Source organism: Pan troglodytes, chromosome 7, assembly GCF_028858775.2.
Source record: "Pan troglodytes isolate AG18354 chromosome 7, NHGRI_mPanTro3-v2.0_pri, whole genome shotgun sequence".
NCBI classification, from domain to species: Eukaryota; Metazoa; Chordata; class Mammalia; order Primates; family Hominidae; genus Pan; species Pan troglodytes.
The window spans coordinates 89,552,784-89,574,942 of NC_072405.2; the positions used below are offsets into that span (position 1 = coordinate 89,552,784).

The following is a 22,159-nucleotide window of genomic DNA, read 5'->3' on the forward strand; positions in this document are numbered from 1 at the left end:
TGTGTGCCTCCTACGTACAAGGCACTGTGATAGGTGCTGGAGAAACAAAAACAGTTGCATACCTTAAATTGCTCATATCCTATGCAGAAGGCAGGTAGGTTAACCAACAGGCCTCCACAGCCTTGGACACTATGCAGAATATTTCTTGTCTTTAGTTCAATTTAACTCAATTCATTTGCCATATTACAGGCACAGTGTAAGGGAATACAATGATAAATGCCTGCACTCTACCCCCAAGGAGTTCAGAGTCCAAGAGAGAGACAGATATATCAGCAAATATTAACAGTACAGAGTGATAAGCCAAGAGTCTAAGTATATGAATGATTCACAGGCAGGAAAAAGAAGGGAGTGATTATCCATCGTCCCCACCCCCTCACTGGGAAGTCTTCGTGGAAGAGGTGACACCTACTCTGGGCTTTGAAAGGCATTTCAGGCAGTGGAATTGGGGCACAAAGTCACATAGTGATGAAACTGAATGGCATGTTTAGAATAATGTTGCTGGAGGGTAAAAGGAGGATGATGGAGGTGAGTGCCTGAGAAAGTGGAGAAGGCAGCAATGGTAAGATTGTGAGGGGCTTTTTGTACCCTGATTAGGACTTAACGCAGATGCCAAAGGGCTGCGAGGAGAGACTCATGATTCAATTTTGGTTTTAGCAAGCACTCCACCAGGACATGGATGACTGACGAAGGGAAGGCCAGGATAGAGCAGAGAGAGCAGTCAGAAAGCTATCACAGTAATCCAGACATGAGACAAGGAGGGCCATGGCATGCGGATGAAGTGGAGAGGCGACACATGAGAAAGGCTTAGGAAAGAATTTGAGGGTATCAGTGACTGGCTAGATGTGTCATGTGAAGAGTAGGAAAAAGTCCAGAATTAATCTCAGGTTTCTGCCTCAGGAAAGCTGGGTAGATGATGATACCACCAGTTGAGAGAAAATACAGACAGCAGAGGGATAGTGAGAAGGAGAAGAGAGAGGTAGATCAGATCATTTGAATTGGAGGTAGTTGAGCATTTAAGTGGAGATGTTTCAGAAAAAAGTTGGGTATACATGTCTTGAGCAGGCGGAGAAAGCAGAGCAGAAATATAAATATGAAATCTTCTGGAATTTAGGTGTCAGAATGAAGGGAGAGATGGAAATCTCCTAAGCAAAGAAGACAGGAGAAGCCAAGACAGAATTCACTCCCTTAGGATCATTAAAGTGATTACAGATGGAAAAGACCTACAAGCCAGGAGAATGTGAGGATTTCAAAACTGAGAGGAGAGATTTTTTTTTTAACTTTTATTTTAGGTTCAGGGGTACATGTGCAGGTTTGTTATATAGGTAAACTTGTGTCACAGAGGTTTGTTGTACAGATTATTTTTGCAAGGCTCTTGTATTGGTTCGAACCCCGAGAGCGTGCCAACAGACAATGCGAGGCAGTGTGGAGCAACACACTGTTTTAATGAGCGCCTGGGTGCAGACGGGCTGAGGTCTAAAATGGCGTCAGCCCCAAATGAGGATGGGGCAGGGGCTTTATAGTCTCGTGTAAACGAGAAGTGTCTCAGTCTAGTGTAACTGCTATGCGGTACCCGGACGGCCTCCCTCTAGGTCTTCAGGGGGTATGTGTCTTCCAGCCAGCTCTCTTCCTGCTTCTGCTATCTTGCTGACGTACGCTGCTGGTGCAAATGGCCTTGTGCCTTGGGACTGAGCCTGAGGTAGGGAGGAGTTATTCAACCCCTGCCCAGCTTCCAGGCCCTGGGGAAAGTCTTTCATTCCTGCCTATTTGGTTATTGAAAAAGGGAAAAGGGACGACTTTCTCAATGACTACTTCAAGTGTGACATGGGGACTGGCGTGCGCACCTTGGAAACAAAGAAAAACTTAATTTGGGGGGTATTCTTGAGAGACGGGTTGGTATTCATCGTGTCGTTGCAGCAGGAGCATCGTCTGGATTGTCTGGTGGTTAACTCTAGTTTCAACAAGACTTTTAATAGCTTTGATTATTAGTGGGATAATACAGGGGGGAGAAATAGGAGGAACCCAATGATGAAGATTACTGTTCCTACCAGCGTTTTAAATCCTCCTAAATTAGAGAACCACCCTCCTAGAAGCTTTATTGGGTCCCATCCCTTCCAGGTTTGGGCTGGTACATGGGCTACTTTTCTGATGTTTGAAGGGATTTCTAGTACTGCTTTTCTGTTATCGTCTATGTGAAGACAACAATTGGAGATACTAAACTTACCACAGACCCCACCTTCTGCTAATAAGTAGTCTAGTGGTAGCCTGTTTTGATAAATTGCCGTACTCATTTGGTTTTGTTGTTGCACGAGCATTTCCAGGGCTGAGGCGGTTTGGTTAGTGATTATCTCTAGAACTGCCTGTAGTCTAATTATTCTATTTAGCATATATATGGGAGTGCGATAACCCCATGAACCATCCTCAGCCCAAGTGGCAGGACTGTAATATTTGATGATCTCTGGCGGAGGCCATTTGTCCTGTTGCCATCTTTGGCTTCCTCCTACCTTTAAGGATCTTTTGTTGTTGTTGTTGTTGTTTAGGTTATTATATACAGGGACTCTGAGGGTGTTGCCCGCTGTTAAAGTTTTGGAGGAAGGAGTAGCCTTGGGGGTGAGCTTGAGCCTGGTGTGATGGATCCAGTGGGGGAGTCCTTGGACTCTCACTGCAGTTGGCTTGCTGAGTATCACAGTGTAGGGGCCTGTCCACTTTGGTTGTAGGTTTTTGTGAGGGTCGAGTTGGCAGATAAACACGTCTGTGCCTGCAAGACAGTTATGTTGAGAGGACAAGGAGATGTTGACGGGGGAGAGGGGGTGGGGGCATGGCTTCATTTCCTGCTTCACGAATGAAAGACTGTGTCTGGACTAAGGAGGGGAGGTAATTCCGGAGTGGCTCAGAGTCAGGTAAGGGTGGAGGCCCCAAGACAAAAGTTTGGCCATACATGATTCAAAGGGACTATGAAAAGAGGGTGCCTTTGGTGTTGTGCAGTGTCTCACAAGGGCAAAAGGGAGATAGTATGATACAAGGCTTTTGTGTGTGTTTGAACCCCGAGAGTGCGACAACAGACAACACAAGACGGCGTGAAGCAACACACTATTTTAATGAGTGCCTGGGTGCAGACGGGCTGAGGCCTAAAATGGCATCAGCACCAAAAGGTGTCGGGGCAGGGGCTTTATAGTCTTCTGTAAACAGGAAGTGTCTCAATCTGATGTAACTGCTACGCAGTACCCGGACGGCCTCTCTCTTGGTCTTCAGAGGGTGTGTGTCTTCCGGCCAGCTCTCTTCCTGCTTCTGCTATCTTGCTGATGCATGCTGCTGGTGCAAGTGGTCTTGAGCCTTGAGACTGGGCCTGAGAAGGGAGGAGTTATTCACCCTCTGCCCAGCTTCCAGGCCGCGGGGAAGTCTTTCAATTTTGTCACCCAGGTACTAGATTTAGTACCCAATAGTTATTTTTTTCTGATCCTCTTCCTCCTCCTGCCCTCCACCCTCAAGTAGGCCCCAGTGTTTCCTCTTTGTGTCCGTGAGTTCTCATCATTTAACTCCCCCTTATAAGTGAGAACATACAGTATCTGGTTTTCTGTTCCTGTGTTAGCTTGCTAAAAATAATGGCCTCCAGCTCCATCCATGTTCCCACAAAAGACATGATCTTATTATTTTTTATGGCTGCATAGTATTCCATGGTGTACATGTATTACATTTTCTTTATCCAGTCTGTCATTGATGGGCATTTAGGTTGATTCCATGTTTTTGCTATAGTGAATAGAGCTGCAGTGAACACTTGTGTGCATGTGTCTTTATTGTAGAATGGTTATATACCCAATGGGTATATACACAGTAATGGGATTGCTGGGTCGAATGGCAGTTCTGTTTTTAGCTCTTTGAGAAATTGCCACACTGCTTTCCACAATGGTTGGACTAACTTATACTCCCACCAACAGTGTATAAGCATTCCCTTTTCTGAGAGGAGAGTTTCAAAGAGAAAGTAGTCTGAAGTATTGGTTGCTACAGAGTGACTAAAAAGAGGCTATATAAGGATTTGGCAGTTAGGAAATTGCAGCAAATCTTTACCAGGGTAACTTTACCTGCATTGTCAGGAAAGAGAGGCCAGTTACAGGGTTGGAAGTGAAGAAGCTGAGTTATGAGTAGAGGTTGTTCCATTAAGAAAATTGTCTTTGAAGCCATGCAGAGAGAAAGGTCAGTAGCTAGAAGGGGACACTGGGTTTGGGGGGGATGGTTTTAGAAGTTAGAGTCTTGAACGTGTTTGTGCATTGAGAAGCAGCCTGTGGAAAGGAAAGCTGAAGAGGTGAAGAGATGGAAAGGGATGGATTCTGGACCAGGGTTGGAGACATTAATCTGCAACAACAGGAAGAGCACGTCTCCATCTGAAATTGTAAGAAAGGAAATAGATGTAAAAAGGTTTGTGTGTGTGTGTGAAAAGAAAACTTAGGAATTTTAAGTCCAATGACCTCAATTGCCCAGGTATGAAGAAAGCCATTTTCCAAGGTGAAGGATCAAGAAAGGAGAGAAACAACGAAGGGCAGGCACTGGTTTTGACATCTGCTATGGACATGGAAGGAATGAAACTTGCAAAGTGGAACTAACTGGGCATGGAAAATGATTTGAGAAATCATAAATTAGCAGAGATGCCTATCAGCAGCCCAGAGGTCTAGAAGTCCTGCCCATTCTCACACCATTAAACCCAGTTCTGACACACTTTGAACCAGATCGTCTAATTCCTCAAAGCTCAGGGCACCTTGTGCTCATGGGGTAAGTATTCAAATTAGATAAATTAATATAAAATCCATGCAAAATGAGTATAGTAAAATCCTTTAATCTGTGGACTCTGCCAGCGGTGACTGAATGCAGGTTTTCCAGTATTAGGAGGATGCTGGCTGGCTGTTTAATGTCTTCACCAAAGACTAGACAATGGGAAATGGGCTTAAATTGCAGCCAAGTTTCAATAAGGAAGGACGTTCTGTGGAAGAGTAGCTGAACACGCTGATGGGCTCCGAGACACTACAGAGAACAGCCTGCCCTGTGGAATACATATGTCTTAAGTGCTTTTGATCCAATCCTAGGAGCATAGTTTATTTGATTTCTTAAATACCCTTTTAGTGCTATGCCACTGTTGGATTTTAAGCAAAAAGGAATATATAGTAGCACAGCCCATATAATGGAGACAGCACATAGTACTTTTCTCTTTCTTTACTTTTTATTTTACTTTCTTCCATAATAGGCACATTAGAGGTAACTTCTATGTAAAATTATCTGGACATTACATCAAAATAAGTCACATGTAATTATTAATTGTGTCATAGTCCCATCAAGTAAAAAAGATCCATAGACCCTCAATCCTCTATCTAGCCTTGTTGGTTATCACTAGCTTGATTAAAGGGAATGATACTCGTTTGTAAATGCATTTGGCAAACTTACCCTGCTATTGTTTCCATTATTTTGCAAATTACAGACATTGAGATGAAGGCTCTGTAATTTCCTAGTGTTCTCTTTATTCCTGCTTGGAAAACTGGTATTGCCCTGGCATACTTCCACTTTGCTGTTATTTCATTTGAATACAGCAAATTCTTTATTATGATTAACAAAGACTTCTGCTCCATTCCTCTTTGAATATCAGTCTGCTCATGGAGATGTGTTGATTTTGAGCCGTGCTGTCTCCTTGAATCTCTCTGTTTCACTGATCTCAAAGATGTTCAAGACAACAGACACCCAAGTATTCCTAAATGACATGTTTTTTTGTGTGTTCTCCATTTTGAATTTGTTATATGTTTAGTAATTTTACCTTTGTCTGGAACTTTTGTCTGGAACCTTTTTCTCCTCTTCTTTAACTTGTCTAATTCGAAATGCCTCCTTCACTTATTACCTAAGAGCCTGAAAATATGCAAGTGGTCGGGTTTGGTAATCTTGCAATTTGTAAGCTTCTTTGCCCTTTCATATTTTGGGGTTTTTCTTCCTCATATATCTCTCTCAAGATTTTTGCTCAGTGCCAGGTACTTTGGGGGTATCTCGAGTAGGCAAATAGCTTTCCTTGAGCACTACACACTTCTAATCCGTTAACTAATCATTGCACTGGAATCACATTTCCCAAAATCAGGCTCTCCTTCCTTAAGTCCTGCCTGAATATCTAGTATAATATTCATTGAGCAGTTCTCACACTTAGAGAGTACTAAGTAAATATTTTCCTCCTAAGATCAGTCATATTTAGAAAAAAATCACATTAATAGAGCTCTTCTAGGTAGAAAGTGCTGGAACCAAAACAGGTGCATGACTGTGACTTGGGAGCCCATCTTCCATGATCAAATATCAACATGGAAAGTTCTTCTCTTATCCCTCTCCCCCAGCTCCTTTTGTCTCCCCCTTCCCTCGCACTCCTCCCTGGTGTCAGCATCTTCAGTCACTCCTTGTTACTTTAACCCAATTGGGCAAATACTGGGAGGAGTGTACTGAAGATAACAACAGCAACAATAAGAGCTCACATTTCTTAAGAGCCTAACACGTGACAGGCATTGTTCTGTGTTTTACATCCTTTATCTCAGCTAATCTTCTCAACAATCTCATGAGGAGAGTAATACCAGAGAAGTGGACCCTGAGAACTCAGAAAGCTAGCGACTAAGGAGAAGGTTCAGGATTTGAACTCAGGGTGTCTGATTGCAGAGCTAGAACTACACTGTGTATATGCAGAGGAAGCATCCAATGAATCATGAGCATTTTATGGTGACTATTATTCAGGTATGTATCTTCCATGTATTGAGTACTACTACCACATGCTTAGGCTGGGTTTGACCTCTCATCCCATTTACTTTTCACAATCACCCATGGAATTAGGGTTTCCGTTTAACAATCAAGGAAACTGAACCTCAAAGGCATTCTGTAACTTGCCCAGGATTACTCATCGAGTAAGAAAGGGGAGTCCTGAATATTCCAGCTAGTCTGCCCTTTTCACCCCTTTTTAGGGTTTGCTTTAGAGAGTGGATTGAATTTTTCCTCATCAGACTGAGGATTCTAATGAGGTCACACTGATGATAATAATTAGAAATCAATGGCTTGTGTTTCTCCCTTCATAGGTAGAGTCTTAATCCCTGAGGGTGGATCACGTGGGCTCCCACACATCTCCTCCTGCTGCGAGCTGTTCGTGCTCTGTCAGCCCCTCTGCCAGAGGAAGGTGTATCATACGGTGGTCTGTGGCACAAGAGGAAGAAGGACTCACACCTGTCTTAACCTCAGCAGTGCTTTGTGTGCCCTGGTGCCCTAATGTCTACAGCTGTCTCAGTGTTCTTTAAAATGTAAAAAAGCTCTTTCACTTTTTACTTACAGTCCCTCTACTGTCCATGAGATTCAACTACCAGTGCATGGGGACCAGGCCAGGGCTCAACGCCACATGACAAACCCCATTCTGTATCCAGAATCCTCCTCCTGTCCACTGACTGAGAGGTACATTTGTTCCCTGGTAGATCTCATTGAGCCTGGATCTTTCTCTCCTCCTAATGAGCTCTCCGAGGAGACTCCTTTGGTGGGGTCACCTTATCAATTTTCTACAAATATTCTATGCTTTAAATCTCACTTAGACTCGGGGGCAGAGTCCCTATCAGCTGCTTTTCGCTTTTCATCTGTCCCATATCCAAACTCCATAGCCCAGGGCACCTATTTCCTTTTGGAGAATTGCTCTTGCCCCCAAATGTTATCTTGGCAGAGGGTAATAGTTGCCTCTGACTAGGGAAGCTGCCCCTCCAGGAAGTGAGCGTGTGACCTTGTTTGGCCAGTCGGTGCTCCCCTCTGGGACTGTGAATCACAAGTAAGCAACACAAAGATATTAGAGATGGGTAGAAATGCTGCCTACTCCTGCTGTGGGTCCTGAGGGCTGGCTCTCACATTGCCCCTAATGCCTGCGGGTTCCAAGCCTGAAGCTGATTCTCTGAGCTCCTGACATACTTACAATCACTTACCTTTTATGTAAAATAGTCAGGGTGCATTTCTGTTGCAAACTATTCAGAATCCAGACTGAAATACACTCAAATTTACAATGTAAATGTGGCCAAAAACATCTTTGTGGCCCTTTGGTCTCTCATTCCCCTCCCTCTTAGCTTCTCCTCTGCTCCCAAACTTCCAAGGGTCTTAGGCTGCTTTCACTGTGCAGGCCTCTCTCATCATGGTAACTTTTAAGCTTGCCCTCTCCAGAGCTGAGAAGCCTGGATTTTTTTCTCCACCTTTTGTTGCAACACATTCTATTTTCTTCCACAAAGACTGATGACCAGGGCATCTTCATGGCTGTACAAGAATGCCATGAAACCATGTATCTTAAATCACAGAATACTCTTGAAATAAAGTCTTGTAGGAACAATATGTGTGCCTAATAAGAGAACAGCATCTCTGGTCCAAGCCAAGTTTGAAAACTAGTGGTATGGCTAATCTTGCTCTTCTTCCCCAAGGATATTCATAGGTGCTGATGGTTCTGAATGGGCAGAAGAAATAATATTTGACTGGGTACCAGAAAAATTAGAATCTTCTTCCATCTCTGGCACCGTCTCATTGTGTAGCTTTAATCAAATTACTCAGCCCTTTTGGGTTTATTATTGAAGTTGGAAAAATAAAAGCATTGCATTAGATTTTCTTTATAAAGTTCCTTTCACACTGTGATTTGGGTGTTACCTCTTCCAGTGGTATTTGCATTTTGCCTTCCAAAAGATCCCTAGAATTGCTAAATAGTAGAAAGGAGAGCTTTATTGGCGGTATCAGTTTGCAAACTGTGAAGAGATAGTCTTCAGCATGGAGCAAAGGTGCTCTCTCTTCAAAGAGGGAAAGGGCAGTTGGGTTTTATGTCTCTCAGGTCCAGCATCATGCAGTAGAGTCCTACACATTGAGCAGGTTTGGGGATAAAGTTATACATATTTATGAAGGAAGTTGAGCGCATGTGCGATGGGTAAACATACATGTAATATACATCCCACGTTCACTTTGAGGTGGGGTTTCAGCATTAAAATGAGGTGGAATTTGGATCTTTACAGCAAAAGGTGAACTATAGGACACAGACAGTTTGTGTGCAGTCTCTATTAAGCTGGCTGAAATTGGCTTGAGGTCTGCAGTTGCTTATCAAGAAAGAATGTTTGTAAGACTGGTCCTCTGTCCAATCAGAGTTACAGTGACCTGGGTTGTAAATCAGAGTTAGGAAGGCTCTGACACTTTGCCTGATAGCTCCTATTGTTAGGAAGTTTAGCAAGAGTATAAATTTTTTCTTGTAGCTGTAGGAATTTAGGAAGTTACCATGCCAGCCAGGCCTGAACCCTTGGCTCAAAGGTAACTTTCATTCCCTTAACCACAGAGTCCATCTTAGTTGAGAAAGGGGCATCTATTTTGATCTCTCAGATCACGATTATATCAGACGATTCTTGAAGTTTTCAAACTCTTGAGATTGAACATAAATAATTAGTATCCAGAAGTCAAGCTTTATAACAGGCTATCAGGAAAAATATTTTTGGTTTGCTGAGATGAAGATGAGAGGAAGGAAAAGGGAAGAGAGGAGAGGTTTCTCCAATTTTACTATTTGTGCTTCTTGGAAATTGCAACTCCACAACCCATTCCTTTTCTCATTAGACAAATAATGCAAAGAGCTTAACTATCACACCAGCATGCTACGAGGGGCTCCCTGGTGTGCTTCAATATTGGACCAAACACAGACAGATGTATTCCTGGTGCCTGTGTAACATTACAACTCATTGATCACATGCAGCAACATCAACATCTCAAGGAGTCCATTTGTTCAAAACACAGTAAATGACTCCACATTTTCCCTTTGAGTCAACAAAAGACTCTGCTTGTCACCTTGCCTGGAGCGGGGTGGTTTTTCACTATGTGAGTATCTATCTTTTTATTTCTGTCCCTTATGTTGGTGGGCACATGTCTGTATTGCTGTCCCTGTTACAACTCATCCCAGTGAATGTTAGCTGTGATGCCAGTAGTTACCATCTCTTGACTATTTACCCAACAGATAACAATGCTTACAATGCCTTAAAAATATTACCATTTGGCTTAAACAGTGATGAAAGAAATATATTTTTCTCTTCATTTTATATGAGGAAACTAGACAACAAGAGGGTCAGTAACTTCCTGAAAGTCACACAGATAGTAAGAGGCAGAGCTGGGCTATGCACTTGTGCTTATTTTTCTCAATATTCTTGCTGCTACAGGGAATCTTGAAAGAGGAGATTTTCAAGAACGTGAGCAGATTGTCTCAGGAATTGGAGGAGGATAAGCATCTATTACTTATCTCTATTCATTTTGACTCAGGCCTGTGTAAAAGCAGGAAATAGAAGGCATGAGTGTTCCCCATAATATTTGCAGTTCATAAGTTAGAAATTAGCAATCAGCCCCTTTTCACGTAGGACACAATAATAGACACTCTGGCACAGTCCCTGCAATTTGGTTATGCGAAGAAAACAGGAAACAAGCACATTTTCACTGTGGTTTCAGTCTGAGGAGGGCTGGCATCTGCTGACGTGAGGGCTAGATTTTCTTGTCAATATCGTATTTACTATCCTGATCACATGAGCGGAGAGAGGAGGATGAGTCACAGTTAACTGGCTGCTAAATTAGGAAAATGTAATCCATTTATTTCTTTCAAATTAGATTCCCCCAAAGCATTTTAGACCTTTTTTTCCTCAGCAACCATAGCCACAACCTAAACAGCTAACACATTCCCAAACTAGGCTAATCTGGCTGTCTATTATAGCTAGACAATCTGGCTGTCTATTATAAGTAAATAAATTACCATTTTGTAGCATTTTCTTCCAAAATTAGGGCAGGATTTTGAGTATATTAGTCTTCACCTACAAATGCCAAACTTCTTCTGCCCTGGCTTGACTCATGTCCACCCCTCACTGCCTACTTTCAAGAGCCATCAAAATACAATGTAGTATGTTGATTTATATTTCTAGAAAGCCACAAAGTAGTCCTTAACCAATAAGAATCATAAATCATTAGCTCTGTGAGGAATCTATTGGATCACTCATTTTATAGCTAAGGGAAATGGAGACCCAGCGAGGCTTAAGAAATTTCATGAACTCAGCTCTCTGGTTGCCAAGTTAACAATTGCAGCCCCCCTTTTTTCATTTCTTTTCTTTTCTCTTTTTTTTTTTTTGAGACAGGGTCTCACTCTTGTCACCCAGGCTGGAGTGTGGTGGCACAGTCATGGCTCACTGCAGCCTCAACCTCCCAAACTCAAGAAATTCTCCCACCTCAGCCCTCTGAGTAACCAGGACTACAGGTATGTGCTACCATGCCAGGCTAATTTTTTTATTTTTATTTTTTGTAGATAGGGGGTCTCCCTATGTTATCCAGGCTGGTCTCAAACTTCTGGGCTCAAGCAATCCTACTGCCTCACCCTCCCAAAGTGCTGGGTATACAACCATGAGCTACCACTCCTGGCCTCCCCCCGCCTTTTTTTTTCCTGTGCACACCAGTATACCTGAAAATCAGTGCCACACAGGAAACCCTGGTTTGGAAGTGTAAAATGTGATGATCAAACAAACAAAAAAGCAAACAAACAAGCCAGCAAGTCCACATACAGTGTCAGCTCAGCCATTCTCCAGGAGGGGTACTTGGGATGAAAAGCTGGGAACTCTTCTGTAGAAGATGGTTCAGCTTAATCTCCCAACCTGCAGCCGTTCACTTTATTTTCTTATAAAATTTGCTGACTTGAATCAGGGCCCGATTTCTCATTTTACTCATATTTAGGAATGAGGTCAGAGACTGGTTTTCTTCAACCATAGACACTAGATTGCCTGTTTTGATCTTTATTTTCAAAGAATGCTAACACTCCTTGGAAACTACTGGTGTTATTTCTCCAAGTGAACTGAGCTGCATGTTTTTGTGCCCTGCACAGAGGAGGTACAGGTTTTAGCAGTAACATGGGGTAAGCAAAGGGTACCTCTAGGAACTGTCATTCCTCCCTGTGGTCATCATTGTCATCTTCATCTCTTAAATTTAGGCTCTGTTAGGGTCTCTACATGGAAGCCTCACGTAGTATTCATATGTTTTATAAATGGGAACACTAAATCTTAGAAGTTAAATAAATTTGCCTAGGCCACATCACTAATGAGAAGCTTCAGCCTGAAACCAGGAGTCTGACTCCAGAGCAAGTGGTTGATTATGTGTGGCCTTGGCCAATTCACTCAGAAGTAAAATAGTCCAGGATTTTCAGCAGCATCTGCATTTTGAACAGAGCATCTATACATCATATAGCTAGGGGTGCTGGTTCAGATTGCTGCCTTTCAAGGTTGGACATGAAAGTTAACTTTTCTGTCTTCATTTCATCTCCAGTCTAACAGTAATAATAACAGGTTGCTATAGGAGTGAAATGAAAAATTGTAGCATCTATGAAAATCCGTAGAGCAGTGATAAGGACTTGGTAAATCTCACTTTCCTCCCTTCCATCAAGGAGATGCCTGGCCTAACCCAAAAGAATAATTTGTAATTTGTAATGGTGAATTTTTTTTTTTTTTTTTTGAGACAGAGTCTCACTCTGTCGCCAGGCTGGAGTGCAGTGGCGCGATCTTGGCTCACTGCAACCTCTGCCTCCCAAGTTCAAGCAATTCTCCTGTCTCAGCTTCCTGAGTAGGTGGGACTACAGGCATGTGCCACCACTAAATTTTGTATTTTTAGTGGAGATGGGGTTTCACCATGTTGGCCAGGATGGTCTTGATCTCTTGACTTCGTGATCCACCCACCTTGGCCTCCCAAAGTGCTGGGATTACAGGCATAATGGCAATTTTTAAAACACTGAGAAGCAGTCCTCACAGACAGACATTTTGAGATGAATGGACACCAATGTAGACCTCTTTTTAGGTCTACATTTTCAGGCAGTAGGGGTTTGTACAATGAGGAGTTCTAGTGCAGGAGCTAACAGGAGCAGAGCCAGACTACCTGGGTTCAAATCTCAGCTTGCTGTCTGCTTGCTGTGTGGCCTGAACTCTGCACCTTTATTTTTTTCTTAAAAACTTAGATTTTGTTTATAGAAAACCAAACAATTCAATTTTAAAAATTGGCAAAGGAGCTGGGTACAATGGCTTATGCCTGTAATCCCAGCACTTTGGAAGGTCAAGGTGAGCGGATTGCTGGAGGCCAAGAGTTCGAGACCAGCCTGGGCAATATAGTAAGACCCCATCTCTCCAAAAAATTAAAAAATCAGCTGGGTGCAGTGGCATGTGCCTGTAATCCCAGGTTTACTGGATCATATTTTAATTCTATATTTAGCTTTTATTTTTTTGAGACAGAGTCTCACTCTGTCACCTAGGCTGGAGTGCAGTGGTACAATCTTGGCTCACTGCAACCTCTGCCTACTGGGTTCAAGTGATTCTCCTGCCTCAGCCTCCTGAGTAGCTGGGATCACAGGCACATGTCACCACGCCCAGCTAATTTTTGTATTTTTAGTAGAGATGGAGCTTCGCCATGTTAGTCAGGCTGGTCTCGAACTCCTGACCTCAGGTGATCCACCCGCCTCGGCCTCCCAAAGTATTGGGATTACAGGCGTGAGCCATCACGCCCAGCCTCTGTATTTAGCTTTTGAGGAACTGCTATGCGCCTGCTACTCTGGGGTGGCTGAGGTGGGAGGATGGCTTAAGTCCAAGAGGTTGAGGCTGCAGTGAGCTATGATCGCACCACTGCACTCCAGCCTGGGCAACAGAGCAATACCCTACCTCTTAAAAAATGGCAAAGAACTTGTATAGATATTCCTCCAAAGAAGATATACAAATAGCCAAAAAGCACATGGAAAGATGCACAAGCATTTATCATTAGCCACCAGGGAAATACAAACCACAGAACAGTGAACTACCACTTCACACCCACTAGGACGGCTATAAAAAAAGGGGAGAAAATAACTAGCATTGGCAAGAATGTGAAGAAATTGGAACCCTCATACATTGCTGGTGAGAATGTAAGATGATGCAGCCTCTGTGGAAAGGTTTGGCAGTTCCTCAAAAGTTAAATATAAAGGCTGGCGCGATGGCTTATGCCTGTAATCCCAGCACTTTGGGAGGCCAAGGTGGGTGGATCACCTGAGGTCAGGAGTTTGAGACCAGCCTGGCCAACATGGTGAAACCCTATCTCTACTAAAAATACAAAAATTAGCCAGGTGGGTGGCATGCGCCTGTAATCCCAGCTACGCAGGAAGCTGAGGCAGGAGAATCACTTGAACCTAGGAGGCAGAGGTCGCAGTGAGCCGAGATTGCACCACTGCAGTCCAGCCTGGGTGAGAGAGTGAGACTCTGTCTCAAAAGGAAAAAAAAAAAAGCTAAATATAGAATTAAAATATGACCCAGTAATATCACTTTTATGGGTATATCCAAAAGAATTGCAAACAGGTGTTCAAATGAAAACTTGTATGTGAATGTTTAAAGCAGCACTATTTATAATAGTTAAAAGGTAGAAGCAACCCAAATATCTATCAACTTGTGAATGAATAAAGAAAATGCAGTATATCCTTACACTGGAGTATTATTCAGCCATAAAAGGGAATGCAATACTGTACATTGTTACAACATGAATGAACCTCGAAAGCATTGTGCTACGTGAAAGAAGCCAGACACAAAAATCATACGATATTTAATCACATTATATAATTGAATTTATAAGAAACGGCAAAAGTAGGAAAATTGGTAGAGATAGAAAGCCAATTAGTGATTGCCAGTGGCTGGTGGGAGGTCAGTAGGTGTCAGTGGGTATAGGGTTTTTTCCGGGGGTGGGGGTGGTGATAAAAATGTTCTGGAGCTGGATAGTGGTGATGCTTGCACAATATTGTAAGTGTGTGTGTGTTTTTGTTTTTCAAGACAGGATCTTGCTCTGTTGCCCAGTCTGGAGTAGTGGCATGATTACAGCTTACTGCAGCCTTGACCTCCAGGCGCAAGCCATCCTCTCATCTCAGCCTCCCTAGTAGTTGGGACCACAGGCACATGCCATCATGCCCAGCTAATTTTTTACTTTTTGTAGAGATGGAGGTCTCCCTATGTTGCCCAGGCTGATCTCAAACTCCTGGGCTCAAGTGATCCTCCCTTCTCAGCTCCCCAAAGTGCTGGGATTATGGGCGTGAATCACCACACCCAGCTGTGCAATATTGTGAATGCACTAAGTGCCACTGAATCGTGCACTTTAAAAATGGTTAACATAGTAAGTTTTATGTTATGTGTATTTTGCCACAATTTAAAAAAAGGGATCACGGTAACACATACCTCATAGGGTAAAGTCTTAAATTACATAGTAAGCACCAAATCATTGTTGTCAATGATGGTCAATGGCAGGGATAAAGGCTAGGAGAAGATAGAGGATCAGAAAAGTCAGGATTGAAGGGATGGACTCGGAAAGAAGTAAGCTGAGGCCTGGGTGGTAAGAACATGAGGGATGAGTGCAGGAATTGTGTAGTGGACATCGAAGAGGTGGTGTGGAAGGAAAACGTGTATACATGTGTATAGTAAGTTAGAGGGAGATACAGCAAACTTTTTATAAAATTCTAAGCAATGGACTAGTGTACACAAAACCAGCCTGAAGTCAATGGTAGGTTGATGTTCTGTGGTAAGAAGAAATTCAATGAATTTAGTACAGCATGCATGACTTTTCAAGCTTTAACTTATGAAGTAATCCAAGCTTCAGTTTGAGAGAGAGAGTTCACACCAAGAGCCTTCCTCTTTTTTTTTTTTTTAACATTCCTGGGTGCAATTAAAAAGAGTAGTCAGGGTGGATGGACATTTTTGTTGGGCAATACAACAGATTTCAGGAGAGGAGGCTGTAATATTCAGTCCCACCTTGTCTGGCGGCAGCTCTGATTCTAGAGTAGTCTCGATAAGCACTTTCCAGAGAGAAAGAATAATGGGCCGATAGCTAGTAGTGCAACCCACAATGGCTCTGTGGGACACTCCTCATTTTCATGTCACCCTCAACCCTCCTTCACCTGCCAATATTCTGGCCATGATAGGCTAGATATGACGTCTATGGATTGCACACAGGAAAAAGCTGTAATTCTTGGAGTCAAAACATAGAAGGGAGAAGAGACAGGGAATAAGATATGAGCTGCTACAGACCCTTGCAGCTCACAGCTATCTACTTCCTTGCTCCTTGCCTAGGCTTGGTGCTTAGAAGCTCCTTTCTAGCAAATGCTCCCTTAGAAAAGGGAAATAAAATGCAGATTTGCAGCAGGCTAGGGCTAAAGAAACCCTGATAGGTGCTCTAGAAGCTGGGGGAAAATAGTTATCAGCTGTGTTTACAAGCTGTATTTCTGTCTTGCAGGTGTGGTGGGTGGAATTGTTTACAGGTGAAGATGTCCAGCTTCCTCTATCCCAAGCCCTTGCCTCATCCATACATTTTCTTCTGCAACTCGGTCTCCAACGACTAAATGAGAGGCCTTGCCAGTTGGGTTCCTGGGCAGTTTATTAGGCAGAATTGGGAGAATGGAAGAGGGTAGGCCAGAGAAATGGAAAGGTTGGTGGAAAGGAAGTGAGTGAATGGGGCTAATGGCTTAGAGTGGCAATGGTGATCTATATTGCAAAAAGGGGAGAGAAGGTAGGCCAGGGGACTAAGCAGAGAGAAGCCACATGGGCTGTATTGGAAGAGGGAATTTTGGATTTTACAAGTTAGAGGCTCTTGGGGATTGCCGGAGACTTACGGGTGGGGGGAGAATTGGCAGAGAAGGAGGTAGAGGCTTTGAGGGCTCTTGATTAGAACCCGTGAGGGAGAGGGAAGTATAGATTCGAATCCTCTTTAATTCCTATTTGGCAGCTGGACTGGTACTCTTTAAACATAGAGATGAGACCACAGGAGATCAGCGTGTATTTGGGTCTCATAAATAAAAGCAGAGACTTGACTGCCCCCTGGTATAACTTGTCCCTTTGTTCTGAGAAAGCGATCCAAATGATGCAAAGACCATTGATTCAAAGAAACACGGATGAGAAGCCATAGCTCTAAGAAGCAAAACTCTCCAGTGGGACATTGGAAATGTGCTTTCTGTGATTTACCCTGAGATGCTTAAAGGGTTTGTTTTAGCAGCAGCGCCATCTTTCTCTGTATTTGTATTAGATGGAGCTTATCTCTCCAAACCAACAAAACTCTGTTTTTTGAAACAACAGAAACAAACTGTTTCTTTCATAGAAGTTCCTCTTTCTACACACACGCACGCACGCACGCACGCACGCACGCAAATGAGTTGTAACTTATCACAGCTGTGGAAGCAGAGAATGTCCAGGGCAGCTTGAAAGTTAAGGAAAGATCTCAAGGACCATTGATTTAGGAAAACTAACTCCAGGGGCGTTCATTTCACCAGCCACTTTCTCCTTCCCCCCAACAGGTGAGAGAAGAAGTTTAAGTTCTGCTTACAGATGAGGTGAGAGTTCATTTAATCTATTCACCATGACCAAAGTTACAAAGGGCTCTCTGGTTATTAAGCATTCAGTTATTTTTTCTTGTTTTCAAAAATTGATTTTTTTTCAGTCTAAGAAAGTAAATAAAGCCTATTTCTTTCAATCTTTCAAAATATTACAATGAGATTATTTGAGCCCCTGTTCTGGTAAAATCATCACTTTTTCAAAGATGATTTCTTGCTGTTGTCTCATTATTTACATGGTCAGAGAGGTTACTTAAAGAGTACCGCTTTAAAATCTGGAGCATTGAGAGAGAACCACAAACAGCCCTATACCATGAAAAATCCTATTTATGTGGGAGGGAAATTTTCTTAAACTTCAGTTTTTAAATCAGTTTGGGACATTAAATCTCTCCACCTCCCACTCTCTCCTCCCTCACTGACTTCTGAGGAACAACAACCACCAAGAAAAAAAAAAAAACCACTGTGTTTTGAATTCCACTATGTTTCCAAACTTCCAAGTCAGAGGAAATTATTTAAAATGACTTACCCCACACGAATACACATAAGGAGGGAGGGAAAAACAAATTGCCAGCTCACAAGATTGTTTCTCTACTAACCACCCGCTTTTGCTGACCTGACAAATTAAAAGTATGTAATTTCCTCACGGCATTTCCGACATATTTTAGTGATATTTTGTAAGAGTTAAGAGAGTTCTGTTTGCTCTTTTTACTCAAGCCTCTTGGACTTTGGTTCTCTGAACAGGATCCTAAGCTTGGAAACTCTCCAAGTGATAGAAAATTGGCAAGTTCTTCATCGTTGATTCCTTACTGGCTCTTTGGAGAGGAAAGGAGTTCTGCTCAGGACTTGGCCGAGCCCTTTGCTTGGCACCCCAGCCAGTAACTCAAAAGTTCAAGGAACTTGACAGACAGAGGCTGTTTTTCTGGTGAGAGATTTGAACATGCCCAGTTGAGTCTGTCATCGCACGTCTGCATCTTGTCTCCTTCCAGAGGAGGCTTATTTCTGACCAGGCTCGTGATGGGTGTATTCTATGTGGGAAGACTTTTGCCTGCCCCTGTGGCATTTACCCTGGATCAGGGTGAGCCCTGAATCTCTCTATTGCCTCAATCCATACAGCCTCACTGTGCCAAGTGGAAGCAGTGGCAGTGTGTGTATGTGTGTGTGTTATTCAAACAGTTAAAAAAAAAAAGACAGAAGGCTTAGGCAGATTTCCAGAAAACAGACTGTGTCAGTCTAGACGAGTAAAACCCAGCCAGTTTAATTTCTGAATTTGTGGTTATTATTTCTGAATTTATTTTGTATTTAACCTACTTCCCCCTTGCCGCATCCCCACAAAAAAAGAGTAAAAAGGTGAGAAAAATGACCAACCAGTTTCAACCACTATCCTGGCATCATGAAAGTTAAAATTCCAAAGATTAGAGATTATATATTGCTCCTATGAAAAATAACCTTTGTGTGAATCTTTAAAGATTCCTACTTTTTAAAAAAATAGCAAAAGCAGCATATGTTATTGTTGAAACTTCAGAAAAAAAATAAGCGAAAACAAGAAAATTGAAACCATGTATAATTTCACCATCTAGACATAAGATTACATGGTTTTGTTGAGTAAGAATCGGCCTTGAGTTAGGTAGAACAGAGTTCAAATTGTGGGCCTACCTGTGTGATTCAGAGCAAGTTAACCTCACTGAGCATTGAACTTCTCTCCATAAAGCGAGACATAGCTATAGGGGTGTGGAGGGTTGCAGTAAAATTCTGGACACAAAAGTAATTGCTGATTGATAATATCTGTATTGTATCCCCTAAACTACTGATCATATTTCATTATTAATTTCATACTACCTGCAGTTTCAGAAAATGAGCTCATTAAATTTTTCTCACATTCCTTTCTTTGTTATATTGCCATGACACAAATTTACAGCTTCAGTCTTCTGCTTTATTGTTTCTATTGCCTATACTTGTCTGGAGTAAGATGTACACAGAGCCATATTTTTATAGTGAGTAAGCCTGATTTCAGTGCTTTATTATTTTTTGGCAGTGAATGATGTTGCAGCAAGTCTGAAACCAACTTGATTTTCTTCCTTCTAGGTAATTTATCTTGCCTGGCAGGTGCCTGAAGATTTTCTTCAAGTTCAATACTGTACATAGGGTAAACTTTGATATTAACTGAATTGGAATGTTCCTGGAACATGGTTCACTTTTTATCTACAGTTTCAGTGATATCTTAAAATTCAGATAATTCTCTTATATTATATCTTTGAATATATCTTCTATTTTGTGGTTTTTCAATTCAGATACATCAATTCTTCTTATATGGGATTATGTTTATCTACCACATATATTGTCTCCTATTTAATTTTTTTATTTGCGATATTGTCAGTAATTTAATATTCACCAGTTTTTATTGTTTTAATTTTATATTAGCTCTATAATGTTGTATTTTATCAGAAATTCTTTTTAAAATCTCATTTTCTTGTTGCCTTACTGATTTGATATTTTTATTCAAATTTACTCTAGCGAGAAATGAGTGTGATTAATATGCTTCTATTGGCTTAAGTTAAATTTTTAGGGGCGGGTGTGTTGGCTCACACCTGTAATCCTAGCACCTTGGGAGGCCGAGGTAGGTGGATCACCTGAGGTCAGGAGTTCAAGACCAGCCTGGCCAACATGACGAAACCCCATCTCTATTAAATATACAAAAATTAGCCAGGTGTGGTGGTGTGCGCCTGTAATCCCACCGACTTGGGAGGCTGAGGAAGGAGAATCACTTGACCTGGGAGGTAGAGGTTGCAGTGAGCCGAGATCATGCCACTGCACTCCAGCCTGCATGACGGGAGTAAGACTCCACCTCAAAAAAAAAAAAAAAAAAAGGTGTTAGCTAGGTTAGGCTTTGTGTCTTCTGCATACTATAATCCCTTTTTTCTTTTATTTTCTTCTGCTCAGTGGTTTTTTTTTTTTTGGTCAAAAAGTTATTTTATTGTATTATTTTATTTATTATTAATCAAACTTTTTATTTTGAGATAATTTAGATTCACATGTGGTTGTAAAAAGTAATACAGAGAAATTCTGTGTATCCTTTGTCAATTTCCCTCAATGATAACATCTTGTAAAACTGTAATACGACATTAAGACTAGCATATTGACATTGATACAAATCTTACTCAGATTTTCTCCATTTTACTTGGGCTTATGTGTGTGTCTATGTCTGTGCATGTGTGTGTTTGTATTTAGCACTATGCAATTTTTATTGCCTGTGTAGGCTGGCATATTTACCACCAAAGTCAAAATACAGAATGGCTTCACCACCATGAGGATACAGTAGGTTGTCCTTTGTAACCATAATTGACTATTTTGGACATTTTATATAAATGGAATAATGTAATATATGGTCCTTTGTGACTGGCCTCTTCCATTTAGCATAATGTTCCAGGGTTCATCTCTATTGTAGCACTTTCCACTGCTTCATTCCTTTTTATTGCTGAATAACATTTCACTTTATTGATATACCATATTTTGTTTATTTATTCATTAGTTAATGGACATTTGAGTTGTTTCCACTTTTTGGCTATTATGAATAATACCAATGCGAACATTCATGTACAAGTTTTGGTGTGGTCCTATGTTTTCATTTCTTTTGGGTTGATACCTAAGAGTAGTGCTGCTGGGTGATACGGTAACTCTATGTTTAACTCTTTGAGGAACTGACAGAGTGTGTTCTAAAGTGGCTGCACCACCTCACATCCTCACTCGCAGTGTATGAAGCTTCCAATTTCTCCACATTATCTGTTTGTTGTTCTTTTTTGAGACAGGGTCTCATTCTGTCACTCAGGCTGGAGTGCAGTGGTGCGATCTCGGCTCACTGTAACTTCTGCCTCCCAGGTTCAAATGATTTTCTTACCTCAGCCTCCTGAGCAGCTGGGACTACAGGTACACCCCCACACCCGGCTAATTTTTGTATTTTTAGTAGAGACGGGGTTTTAGCATGTTGGTCAGACTGGTCTTTAACTCCTGGCCTCAAGTGATCCTCCTGCATGGGCCTCGCAAAGTGTTGGGATTACAGGCATGAGCCGCTGTGCCCAGCCATCTGTTTTTCTGAATAGAGACATCCTAGTGTTTGTGAAGAGGTAGCTGGCATAGTTGTTGTTGTTGTTTTTAATGTAGAGTCTTTCTCTGCTATATCTCATGTAGTTTTGATTTGCATTTCCCTGGCTAATGATGTTGAGGACCTTTTCGTGTGTTCATTAGCCATTTTTATATCTTCTTTATCCAAATGTGTGTTTGATTTTTTACTCATTTTAAACTGGGTTACTTCCTTATTATTGAGTTGTAAGAGTTCTTTATATTGTCTTTCCATAAGTCCCTTATCAGATATGTTGTTTAAAAATAATGTCTCCGGTTCTGAAGGTTGTCTTTTCACTTACTTGATGGTGACCTTTGAAGCATAAAAGTTTTAAATTTTAATGAAGTCCAATTTATCTATTTTTTCTTTTGTTGCCTGATCTCCTGCAGCTCTCATGCTCTGCGGAGTCTACCACTGCTTTCAGCAGCCTCCAAACTATGTCCAAACTATGCCACTGCTCCCATCAATGCTTGGGTTACTAACAAGCTCTACCTTTTCCCCTTCCATCCTGAGGGAGGCACTGGGAGTTGGCTGGCTTCCTCCTGATTTTGTTGCACTGGGGAGGGGATGGGGCAAGGGCAAGTGAAAACACCACAAAATTTTCTACTGTTTAGAGTGTGACTTCTTCTTGGTTAGGAATTCTCTTGGTTGCTGCAGATCCTTAACTGGTTTCTATA

General features: G+C 41.9%; 1 long non-coding RNA gene across 1 annotated transcript; it reads right to left on the reverse strand.

Annotated features, from left to right (window-relative positions):
- Nucleotides 1-3,072: 3,072 nt before the first annotated feature.
- LOC112204214 (uncharacterized) lies at nt 3,073-18,009 on the reverse strand. Its single transcript, XR_002937791.3, has 2 exons — nt 17,895-18,009; nt 3,073-3,343 (listed from the first exon to the last, which is right to left on the reverse strand). It is a non-coding gene; the product is annotated as an uncharacterized LOC112204214 (long non-coding RNA).
- Between the last annotated feature and the right edge of the window lie 4,150 nt (nt 18,010-22,159).